This window comes from Sitophilus oryzae, unplaced genomic scaffold (genome assembly GCF_002938485.1).
Source record: "Sitophilus oryzae breed Bouriz unplaced genomic scaffold, Soryzae_2.0 scaffold_2025_pilon_pilon, whole genome shotgun sequence".
NCBI classification, from domain to species: Eukaryota; Metazoa; Arthropoda; class Insecta; order Coleoptera; family Curculionidae; genus Sitophilus; species Sitophilus oryzae.
Genome location: NW_022146753.1, coordinates 12,841 through 25,720, shown reverse-complemented (window position 1 = coordinate 25,720; position 12,880 = coordinate 12,841). Strand labels below are relative to the sequence as shown.

At 30.1% G+C, this 12,880-nt stretch overlaps 1 long non-coding RNA gene across 2 annotated transcripts; it reads right to left on the bottom strand.

Moving 5' to 3' along the window:
• Positions 1-11,428: 11,428 nt before the first annotated feature.
• Positions 11,429-12,616, bottom strand: LOC115884182. Of its 2 annotated transcripts, XR_004050516.1 has the most exons (4): positions 12,391-12,616; positions 11,966-12,306; positions 11,738-11,907; positions 11,429-11,674 (listed from the first exon to the last, which is right to left on the bottom strand). It is a non-coding gene; the product is annotated as an uncharacterized LOC115884182 (long non-coding RNA). The 2 variants fall into 2 exon arrangements; XR_004050515.1 differs by having other exon boundaries at positions 11,966-12,616.
• Positions 12,617-12,880: the final 264 nt, after the last annotated feature.

Genomic DNA, 12,880 nt, shown 5'->3' with positions numbered 1-12,880 from the left:
GAAAATAAACAAATGATAAATTTCAAAAAATATGCAGGTAAATAACTTCATTTTGGGCTCTATAATGAAATATAGGATCAAATAATATTTTAGAGACAATCCACACTTGTTAATAAATCTTCTAAGATAATACAAGGGCAAGCAGTACCGTAGAACTACTAGAAATTACGGCAAATAGGCCAACATTCAGAAACATAAACAAATCCAGAAATTAAAGGTAATATTTTGGTGAATTTGATTATATTAGCATAAGATAATAAATTTTAATTATATTTTAGATCATTACTGATTGATTACTGACTGAGATATGGCATGGAAAGCAAAATAAATTAAGCAAAGGAGAGTAAGAAAGATAATGAAATATAGCTATAATGAATATTTGTTTATAAAAATTAAATGCAATAAATTTATTTGTCAGCATAAATAAGAGTTTGATCTAAATTGTAAGCAAAATTGGTATATATTTTTTAAACCGAGTTAAAGGTAAATTTGGACTGTTACAAATTTATTTCAGTATTTTTTCCTTACAATTTAAGTAATTTATTAATAAATGCTCCTAATAATAGGAGTTATTTTTTTTGTACTGTCTAATACATAAGAAATAATATATCGGTATGCAAAACAGCACGTTAGCGGTTATGTTCCATTTCCGCACGTTCCATAGCCTTTAATTAAAGGTAAAATTCTACTTTATTAAAAATTAATGAAATATTGCGACAATCTTATTTTAGATCATTTCATTTCAACAACCAGGCTCATTTAACATTACATCAGTAGATGAGAATGGACAGAAATCTTTATTAATTAAACGATAGAAAAGGAAACTAATCAACTTTAGCCATTTAAAAAAGTTTAATTGACGAAATTAAAACAGCAAATTTTCCGCAAGCCTAACTGTCGGACTATTCAAATTGCTGCTGGAAAAAGAATGAAAATGAAACAGAAAAACGACACAAAAGAAAATCATAAAAAAAATCAAAATCAGATAGAATTACAAAAAGATTAAGAACGGAGAAATTCGTGTCATAATCATCTAGAAAACTTCCGGAGAACTACTACTTTTATGAGAAAACTTTTTCTTAACGTGAAGTTGACAATTCGTCTATAATTAAAACTTCGCATAGAACTAATCAAATCCGAATTATTAATCAGAAGAGGTCATGGCCAATCTGAATTCGAACGATAATGACCGAAATGCCTAATGATCTTGATCTAGTTTTAAAAGAAGTGATCTGAGAATGCGGTAATTTAGATCCCGCATTTTATATATTATTTCAGTGCTACATATGAAAGGATTGAGTGATTTTTTTTAAAAGTCCACGCTGTGTTTAAAGAAGTAGTTTAATTTGATTTTAACGGAATCTAATATCAATTATTCTACTGTTGATAATAGCTGTCGGGGACTTAATTACTAGTCCAGTAGATTAAAATGTGAATAAAAGCATTTATTAATTAAACGATATAGTCAAACAATGGACCTAACCAATTCTAGTAATTTAAAAAAGTTTAATAATTGACGAAATTTAAAACTGCAAATTTACCACAAGCCAGACTTCCTAGCTTGTGAATAGTTGTCGATCGTAATGAAAAGCAAAGAAAAAAAAAAGAGAAAAATCAAAATGAAGAAAAAAAAAACAGATCAGACCAGAAATTACAAATAAATACGGAATTAAAAAAAAAATTGTTATAATTATCCAGTATAATTCCGGAGCTCTACTACTCCAACTACTCCTGTTTTTCTTAACGTGAGTTGGCAATTCGAGCATAATTAAAACTACGTAATCAGGATTATTAATAAGAAGTCGTAGTCAATCTGAATTTTCTATTTAAAACGTTAATGACCGATTTTACTAATGACTCTGATTTAGCTCTTGGACGAGAGATCTATAATTATGGGATTTTAAATAATTTAATTGCGATATGTGCTTTTTAAGTTATTTTACAGATCTACGAATTGGTTAAATTAAAATTATAGGTGGAATGTTTATAAAAATTTAAGAATATAAAAGATTTTTTCTTCAGTTCCATACGCAGGCGATTCTATTACGATATTATATTAGGTATACGAAAAGAAGGCATTGTCATGTAGCTATTGCATCTAGCTAGCCTAGATACAACAGCTACATGGTATAGCTTTAACAACAAATTTAACATAACCATACCAAAAAAGGAAGACTGGATAAAAGGTGTAGCCATTTAAATTGAGGCAACCTGGTACGCAGAATCCTGGAACCTGAAATCGTAGGGACGAAACAAGGAATATCTTTCCACGTCGAACCTAACCTAACATAACCTAACCAAACCTATCTAAGGATGTCACAATTTTCTAGGCGGAAGTAAGGGCAATCCACTATTGAATAGAAGAAATAATAAGGCAGACAAAGAACGCATCGTTCGGTGGCCGTCTTTGCAGATAGGCAAACAGCGCTAAAGGCACTCGGTTCCACGGAGGTCAATTCTAGACTAGTGTGGGATTGAGTGTGTGTGCTCTAAATACTTTGGATGAGCGTAGCATTGTTACGTTGGCCTGGGTACCAGGATATAAGGGTCACAAGGGTAACGAAATGGTAGATGAAGTGGCCAAGCAAGGCTAATCAATGCCATTCATAGACTCAGAACTCTTCTGCAGCATTGCAAAAGCAGTCAAGAGAATGGCCACGGAACAATTGATAGCCAACAAATCTCCAGAATGGTGGAGAAACTTTCCAAGGCAGAGACAGGCAAAAATTTATTAGTTCTAGTTCTCTAGAATATCAGCCAATATTCATGACATGGGCAGACAAAAAAGAAGAAAGCCAGTTAAAGCTGCAGTGGGTCCACTCATTGTATTGTAATCTAAATAGGCATTCAAGCTGGTAGGATTGACGGACGAAGCCAGGTGCAGGTTTTGTTATTCTGAAGAGGAAACAACAAAACACATTTTTTAATGTCGGTGTCTGGCAAATGTGCAGATCTCGGTGATAGGCAATGTTAGGCTATTGACAGAGGGCTACATGGGGGGTTCAGTCTCCAAGTTGCTAGACTTTTTGAACAGCATAGGACTGGAGGATGTAACATAAGGATCAGAAGAGGACCACAATAGATTTGAAAATGTATCAGTGGACCAGGCCGATAGCCACCTCGGACATACTATATTTTACATTTCATTTTACACCTACAAAACTTATACCTTTATGTTTTACTTCATAGGTAACCAACAAGCTGAAATTATATATTTCGTTATTATGATAGCTTAGTAATATTGTTTAGTTCAAAAAGAAATTGATATTTGTTATGTAAAACTAGAATAGTACATATTTATGTTTAATTAAATAACTATTTCATTATTAGACTCCATATCAATCCAGTAGTTCCTTTCAAAAAGTACGTATAACTTTTATATGAGCTTTTTTTAGTAATAAAAATGAAAAATAAAAATATTTTTTATAATTAATAAACAAATCCAATAGGAATTATTCTGCTTTTGGTATAAAATGTCGAGAACTTATTCATTAATCTTAACTTGCTTAATGCTAAACAGGGAAACTAATTAGCTCTGTAATTTAAAAAGTTAATTTGACACAATTAAATCTGAAAATTTTCCACAGTGTAAAACTTTTGGACTAGTCGACACACTGTGTGTAAAACTTTTGGGCACTACACTTGGAGTGCAAATAGAGAAAAAAGACACAAACCAAAATATAGAGAAAAATAACATTAAATGAGACAGAATTACAAATAAAATCGAAATTAAAAAAGAAGAAATCATTGTCTAATTATCTGGGAAACTTCCGAAACTACTGCTCTGAGGACAAGCTTTTTCTTCTCTTTGAGTTGGTAATTCAGGCATAATTAAAACTTTGTATATAAAGTAATCGAATCCATATTATTAATGAGAAGAAGTCGAGACAAGCCTGATTTTTCAAATTCGAACATTAATAAATAATTGTGATTTATTTTTGAACGAGAAATCTGAAATTACGCGTTTTTGAGTATTTTATTTGCGTGTAATCATTCGAGTATTTTTTTAAAAACTTTTTTATACACGCTCTGTTTATTTTCAAATAAGTCTGTTAATTTGGTATTAGAGGAATTTGACAGTGCCGCGCAAAATAATTCGAAATATTATTTTATAGTCTTAAGGCAGGATGACACGGTCAATGTTTACTTGGACCAAGTACACTTGGATGCCGCCATATAACTGTAGTTATAATAACGCTCCGCATGTCTCACTTGTACGCTGCTTGTATGCTATTGACTGTTTGATTTAAAGTCGAGTTAGGAGGTCTTTTAACGACAAAGGAAATAGGCTGGTTTCCAACTTACTTGGAAGGAAGATCGTCCAACTGGAGTTTGATAAAGCAATTAATACAAGCGTAAGCGTAAAAGTGAGACGCGTGCAACATCTCGTACATCCAATTCAATTCCGTTATAACTGTAATTTGAGATAAGGTAATAATGTATTGGTGACTATTTACCATATGCAATACAACCATATCATAAACATTCATATCTATATTATAGGTATACATATATGACACCATTTGTTTGACATGGCCCAAGTACACTTTGATCATGTCAACCAAGTTTTAGCAAAGGCGTTAAAATAAAATATCAAAGCTCACATTGATGGATCACCGAACCGTCAAATCGTAGGCAAGACGCGGTCGCTATGCAGTCGCGTAATTCATGACGCTCCTGGTTCTTTCTTTAATTGTGAATTACTAACGAACTTGTAATTTCAAAAAAATTAACTGACGAAATTAAAACTGCAACTTTTCCAAAAGCCATACTTTCGAACTAGCCAAATCGCTGCTCGGAATGGAATGCAAAGAAAGAAAAACGATAAAAAATGAAAATGAAGAAAAAAACTTAAAATCTGACAAATAAGAATGGAATTAAAAAGAAAGACGTCATTGCGCATTGTCATAATTATCTAGGAAACTTCCGGAGAACTACTATTTTAAGGAGGAAACTTTTTCTTAATGTAAAGTTGGCAATTTCGGCATAATTAAAACTTCGTATATAAGTAATCGAATCTGGATTATTAATGAGATGAAGTCGAAGCCAAACTGAATCGTTAATGGATGATTTTACTAATGACTGATTTGGATCTTGGACGATAATTAAAGAATGTCGAGAATTTTAAATCATTTTAAGTATTGATAAAGCGATATTTTTTAAGATAGAGATCTACAAATTGGTTATACTAAAATGTCGTGAATTGAATCAAAACTGATGAACTGACTGAAGATTCTAATAATGTTTATTTAATTATATCTTGGACGGAGAAAGTCGGGAAATTTATTTTACAGATCTACAAATTGGCTATACTAAAACAGCAAAAGGAATGCTTACAAAAACTACTTTTTTTCAGTTCAATACACTTAAGGCGACGTTAGTACTTTTCATTTAATACATATATCTGGTTAATTTAAAGATTTATACCTTTTGATTTTACTGCCTACTTACCCAATACGCCGAATCTTTATATTTTCATTCTTGTCATGACATTTCAGTCGTATGGTTCCTTTGGACAGAAATGGGTAGTTGCTAAAAAATTGTAAGAATACATATATAATTAAAGAATCATTTGAGCATTAGGCTTCATATCAATACAGTAGTCCAATGCTGTAATTCTATAAATTTTATAATACCCCAGTCAAAATAAACAAAAAAAAGGTGGTTAAATAACAATTATTCGCATAGAGCTGAAAATTGGTACAGGTCTTAAACACACTATTATAAATGATATCTGAAAAGTCCCCACCGGTCCCACGTCTGCTAAAAAAAATATTTAAGGTTAAAGGTTAAAAATATGTTTTTTTGCTTTTTTCCCCTAAACGGTAAGCGCTATCGCAAAAGTACCTTAAACAAATTTGTAGACCATTACATTTTCTGCAATAACGGTTCTTATATTTTAACATTGAAAATGTTTCTGTTATCCTATATAAGGGAGCCCAAATCGAATTAAAATGCTACATTTACCACACACAAAGACGAGACAGTGGGAGAGAGAAACGATTTTAGAAAAAGACAGAGCGGGTCGCACTTTAAAGGGACAATTTCTATGAATTTTGATGCAATTACAATATTGCCAAGTATAAAACAGTTAAATGAATAGAGTGAAATATATTGTGATGTAAACCTGGTTATAATAAATAAATAAACGTATTGCCAGCAATAAAACGATTAAATTTTTATTTTCATTATTTATGTAAAAGTAATATTAAAAAAAAAATTGTAAAATGTATTTTTTCGTGTTAGTAATTATTCTATGGGTTATTATGATATAATGGGTAATATATCTAATAACCCATAAAATATTTACTAACCCGGAAAAAATCATACATTTATAATATTGCTGTTAATAAGCCAAGAAAATGTAAATTTAATCGTCTTATTACAGGCAATAACTACCTGTATCCTAAATTGAGGTATAAATTGTATGGGACGGCAACCTTCTATTTACCGCTCCACCCCCCCCCCCCACCTTGTCAATTCATTTTTGACAGTCTACATTTCATGCATGATTTCATCAATTTCATGTACATTTGGGCAGTACTGGCAGTACGTCTTCGTGTGTTTAACGTTTTAAAGATATTTTCTTAAATTTTCGCTGTGTTATTTCTAAGTTTATTGTTATTATACTGAATAGTGAGTGCTAAGATGGAGCGGAAGACAAAGTCAGGACATAGCTGCATTTACAGTGAATGTAAAAATATCTCGACAGTGAACAAAAACAAACGTTTTTTTAGGGTACCAAAAGACGATAACAGGCAAGTAATATTAATTTAAAAGTAGAATCTACTAGCATAATGGTAAATTAAATAATAAATTTTATTCAAACACTCATCACAGTTGCTGTTTTGGTTGTTTTTTTTTTCTAACCTAACAATTAATAGAACTTATAATTTATAACATTTTGCATGCATACTTCATCATGATTAAAATGTATTATGATTTACTGTATTTCTATATTTTGATTCTAATGTTCCATCTACCATATGATCTGAAAAAACAGTGTCAAGTTGGCTTGGAAAAACGATTGATGTCATTTACCATAAGATTTTACATATTAAATATCAGCAATTTTTGTTCCAAACCATTTCTGACGCAAATTTTTCCTATTGTATGGTATTTTTAGTAAAGATAGTTTAGAGTCTAGTTTTACAATGGCAATAATATTTTGTTTATATGCATAGGTCTCGAAGATGGCTTGAACTTTGTGGACGTCAGGATTTACTACTAAAACCAAATTTTACTGGAATTAAAGCCTATAATTCTTACATGGTATGCAGTGATCATTTTGATAACATGGAATACAACAATCCAATAGAAAGGACAAGTTTATTACCTACTGCAGAACCAAGACCGTTTCGTGATATTGGACCTTCCTTTAATGGTAAGTCTGCATGTGTTAATGTACAAATCTGCTAAGATAGGGTTTTTAATTTTTTATTTTATTTTTTACATATTTTACGTTATATTTTACGTTATATTTTAAGTTACCATTAAAAAGATAATATTGCATTATTTTGCAGTATGTTCTAGTTAATTATTTTGCAGTATGTTCTAGTTAATTTTTGAATATATTTTTTGAATTTTAAATATATATATACCGTATGATCGAAAAAAACAGCGTCTTGGCTTGGAAATGAACATCGATGCCATTCCCTATATAATTTTCCATATAAAATGACAGCGACCTTCATTTCTTAGCCATCGCTGACGCCGTTTTTTTCTCGATCATATTGTATTTACTTTAACAACTTATAAAGTAAAAAACCTGTATTTAATTACTATTTGTAGGTAGCAATATTTAATAACAATTTATTTCAAATATAATTTCGAAAATGAAATTTTCTTTTAGCTGAAAATATTGTATACACACTCACGCATATAATGTTGCATAAAAATATAAAACTTCCTAAGTCATTCTAATTCCCAATATAATTTTATATATAATTTAATAATTATCTCCATTTTCAATCTCTGATGCTATTTTTCGATTGTATTGTACTGTATCATCGAAAAAAAACGGCATCCAGTTGGCTTGAACATGACGATCAATGACATTTCCCAAATTATTTTACAATCTCTGTCATGCTCTCTGTATTTCTGGCACCGTTTTTCTTTTCGATAATATTGTACAATATGATCAAAAAAAAACGGCGTCACAGATGGCTGGGAAATGAAGATCGCTGTGATTTTGTATCTAAAATTATATGGAGACTAGTTGAAGCCTGGCGCATCCGCCACGACATCAAGAAAAAAAAGTACTTTTTATTTTTAATTAAATGAAAAACAAAAAATCAGGCGACGACAGTTTTTAGAAGAGCCAATTAGCTACCTTTAGTAAAAAAAGCAATTTTCTAGAGCAAGTAATTACTTCAGTAGAGACGACACAGATAAACATTAGCATTTTATATATGTAGATGTCATCGATCGTCATCTTTAAGGCAACGCTGTTTTTCTTTACCGTTACATATTTTTGGAATTCCCTTATGAACAAAAAATATAGTTCTATTCTTACTAGTTTTTATATGGTTTTCTGGGATGCGGAGACTTATCAAGAGTCAAGAATAAACATTTCTGAGTAATTGATTTCCTAAGTTTTTTCGCACATAATGTCCAATCATGAACATACTGTATACTGTACAAAAATAAATTGTTGTTCGAATTTAAGTGAAAAAAAATATTTTTACTTTCTAAAACATTCTTCTATAACTGAGAATTAAAATTCTATGTTACTTAATTACTTATATTATGTAATTTTAAAATGGTGATCTAACTAGTTATATTAAAATTAATAACTTATTATTATTTTACAGAAACAGAAGCAAATAATGCGTCGCTTCCAACAGAGGATGTTTTATTTCAAGAAAACCTAAATAGAATGGAACCTGTTCAACTTTTAAGTATTCACCCTTCCACAAGTGCTTTCAGTAGTCCACCCACGGAAGAAAATGTTGAAGCCTCAACTAGCAGATCAGATTTGCTGTCTACAGCACAAACCCAAACACCTACAACTTTAACTTCTACTACACCACGGAAACAGACTTTGAGAGATCAGTTAAAAAAGTGTCAAAGTGAAAACGTACATTTAAGGGCAGAATTAGAGGAGGCTCTAAATAAACTTAATAATCCATCTGATGAGGATTTTAAGAAATTATGCGATAAATTTTTACAACCTAATTTATCTAATTTTGTAAAATGTCAGTTTGAACAATCTAAGAGGTCTAGCCATGGTAGGAGATATTCTATAGATTTAAAAAAATTTTCCCTATCATTATATTTTTTCGGACCAAAATGTTATAGACTTTTACAGGAGACATTTTGTTTGCCTTCCTACAGATCATTGTGTAGGTTCATAGAAAATATAGAATTTTCCCCTGGAATTAACAAAACTCTTTTTGATCTATTACAATTAAAAGTTAATCAATTTGAAGAACTAGATCGCGTTTGTGCTATATGTATAGATGAAATGTCTTTAAAAACGAACGTTTTTTATAATTTTAGTAAAGACATAATCATTGGGTTGGAAGATAATGGGTCAATTCGTAGAAATAAGCCTGCTTCATCAGCTACAGTCATTATGGCGAAAGGTCTGAAATCTTCATGGAAGCAGCCTTTAGCCTACATATTATCTTCTACTACATATAGTGCTTATGATATCAAATCTTTATTAAATGATATAATATTATCTTTAACAAAAGTAGGTCTGGATGTTGTCTGTTTAATTTCAGATATGGGGTCAAATTGTATTGAATTATCAAAAATTTTGGGAGTAACACCTGATAATACAGAATTTTCGTTAGGAGGCAAACATTTATTTTACTATTTTGACCCTCCTCATATGATAAAAGCCCTTAGAAACAATTTGTTACAAAATGATTTTATATGGGATAACAAAACCGCTTCATGGGGTGATATAAGATCATTTTTTGAGAAAGATTCTAAAAATTTAAATAAAATGGCACCCAAATTAACCACCTCTCACATAAATCCCACAAATTTTGAGAAAATGAGGGTGAAATTAGCTGTTCAAGTCTTTAGTAACACTGTTTCTGCTGCTTTAGAAACTTATGTAAATTTGGGAGCTTTGCCACCTACAGCTGTTGGTACATATACCATAGTATCTATTTTCAACAAATTGTTCGATATTTTTAATTCATCAAGTTTAAATCCTACAAATACATTTAGAAATGCCTTTTCGGGTAAAGATTATCAGTTAAAATTTCTCTCAGATACTTTGGAATTTTTAAATAAATTAGTTGTATATAACAATATTAAAAAAAAAAAAGTAGCCGTGAAATTTATAAATTGTTGGAAGATTTCCATAAAATCGCTGTTATCACTGTGGGTAAAACTTAACTCGAGTGGGTTTCAACTTCTGTTAACCAGACGGCTAAATCAAGACTGCCTAGAAAATTTTTTTGGTGCCGTAAGACAGCAACATGGCAATGCAGTTAATCCGACCCCAGTGCAATTTGTGCGTGCATTTAAAAAATTATTTGTCACAGATTTTGTCCACACAGATAATATGAATTGTTCGGAAGATGTCAATAAATTATTAACTGAATTAAAAGACTTTGTGCCAACATCTACCACTCAAATTGTAACAGAAGACCCGTCTAATCCTGGTTTTCATGTGGAATCCTACAGTTACCTTGAATTGGCCTTTCCCGAACAAAATTCCTTTAAATATGTGTGTGGTTTTTTAATAAAAAAATGTTTAAAACTTCACAGTTGTCCAACTTGTGATGCATTTGCGACGGAAAATAACAACCTAGACCAATCAAATATGTTTATTCATTTTAAGGCCCATGACACAACATCAACTTTTGGTAGTTTAAAAACCCCTCATGAGTCTTTTTACCATTTTATTTATAAACTAGAAAAACTTTTTGTCGAAAATATTGAAAACTGCATAATAGACTGTCCAGGCAATTATCTATTACATATTTTTCAAACCATTGAATATAAACACCCATGTTCAAATTTCCCGCACATTTATCTTTTAAAATTGTATACTAGATTAAGAATATACTACCTATTAAAAAGCAGCAATGCTACTTTTAAATCCATGCCTAGAGTTAATCGAAAGATTAACATTTTAATGAATTTATAATTACAATTTTAAGTTTTATTACAATTGTAACAAAGTTACAATCTTCTAACTTTGTTACAATTGTAACTTGATTTATGTTAGTTTATTAGTTATATTATTTTTTTATGATATTTATATTTATTTCTACTAATTTAACTTATATATTATGTTTATTTTTTAATACCATGTTTTATTGTGTTAGTTTAAATAAAACTTAATGATTATGATTTTATAGTTTAATTAAAAAAAATAGACTGCAAATTTATATTTTTGAACTTATACATAAATTTGTTTTCTAATAACATATTAACTTTTTTTTTAAATAAAAGACTTCTATAAAACTGAGACATTTATTGTTGTAATATTTGCAAATTATGTGATATTTATAAAAATACACTGGTGCATATTGATTGAGTCTTCTTTTTTTGATCCTTGTTTTAGTTACTTAACAAGAAACAACCTTCGTTAACAAAAATACGTAACTTATATTTTGGTGATAAAAATAGACAAAACTATAAATTTTATAGTATAGATACCCTCAGCTCTTTACTAATTTAATTGGATTTTGATGTTCTGCATGTCCTACAAATAATATTTTTACTTTCATTAATAATAACAAAACATTCATATTCATATTGGTGATACCTGTATATGGAACAACTTCTTATACAAAATTTCTCCTTAGCTTAATATGCACTCACTTTTAAATGTATTTCTTTCACTAGAAAATATTCCGTTTTCGATATTTCCGATATTTCCTAGAAATATATTGTTTTGCCATTTCAACAGTGGAAATCATAAGAATTCAAACATATCTGCAAAATAATTTCTTAGAAAATACTAGTTTGTATATTTATGTTAAGAATCTGTTACCTTTTAATGAATTTGTTATTTCACATTAGATAAATACTTGATAAATATAGACACTTTTCTGCAAATACTAATTTAAACAAAGTCTGTAAACAATTTGCTGTTTTTATTTTCACCTTCCAACAATAGAAACTGTTCTTAGCATTTTAAATGGTAACTAACCCAATCGAATCACACTATGCTCAGCAATTAAAAATTTCATTCTTTATTTAAATAAAAAATACAATAAAATATCAAATAAACACTACAAACTTCTGCAAAAATGTAGGTTAAAAACTCCCTGACCTACTAACCTAGTTCAACCTTGTCAAGTATTTGCAATGTTGCCATGTTTTACACAATAACTAAAAATATAGGTATTATATCAAAAATGTACACAAAAAAATATTAGAAATATTGGATTAAATATTCTTCATAATAAGTAATACCTAAGTAATATTAAAATATTTAAAATATTTATCATATTCCATCAAGAATATACGTTCATTATATATAGTGTGCATAATTTATAATGAAATTTTGTTCAATTAGAATAAGTATGGCAATATCTGAAATCTCCTCGAAGTCGCACTTTAAAGGGACGAGGTCACTGAGAGCCGAAGCCAAAAACGTTTCATCTTTTGCCGGCTGTCCTGTCTTTGTAGTCTTTGACCACACCATGACGTCATATATACAAGGGTATAGGAAATCTCGGCGCAGCGGCGGCAGTCGGCCAGCGCGCGCAAAACCATTACATCGCTAATTGTTTATTGATATATCTTTATTAGTTTAAAAAGCAAAAATATGGGGTTTGCTTTGATACCTTTGTCAAGACATAAGCGAAACTTTTAAATTGTTTCTTTTTTCATTTAGACCTTCGTTTTTCGTTAAATGAAAGTTATATTAAAAAGTCTATTTTAAACCAAATTTTCGCATGAT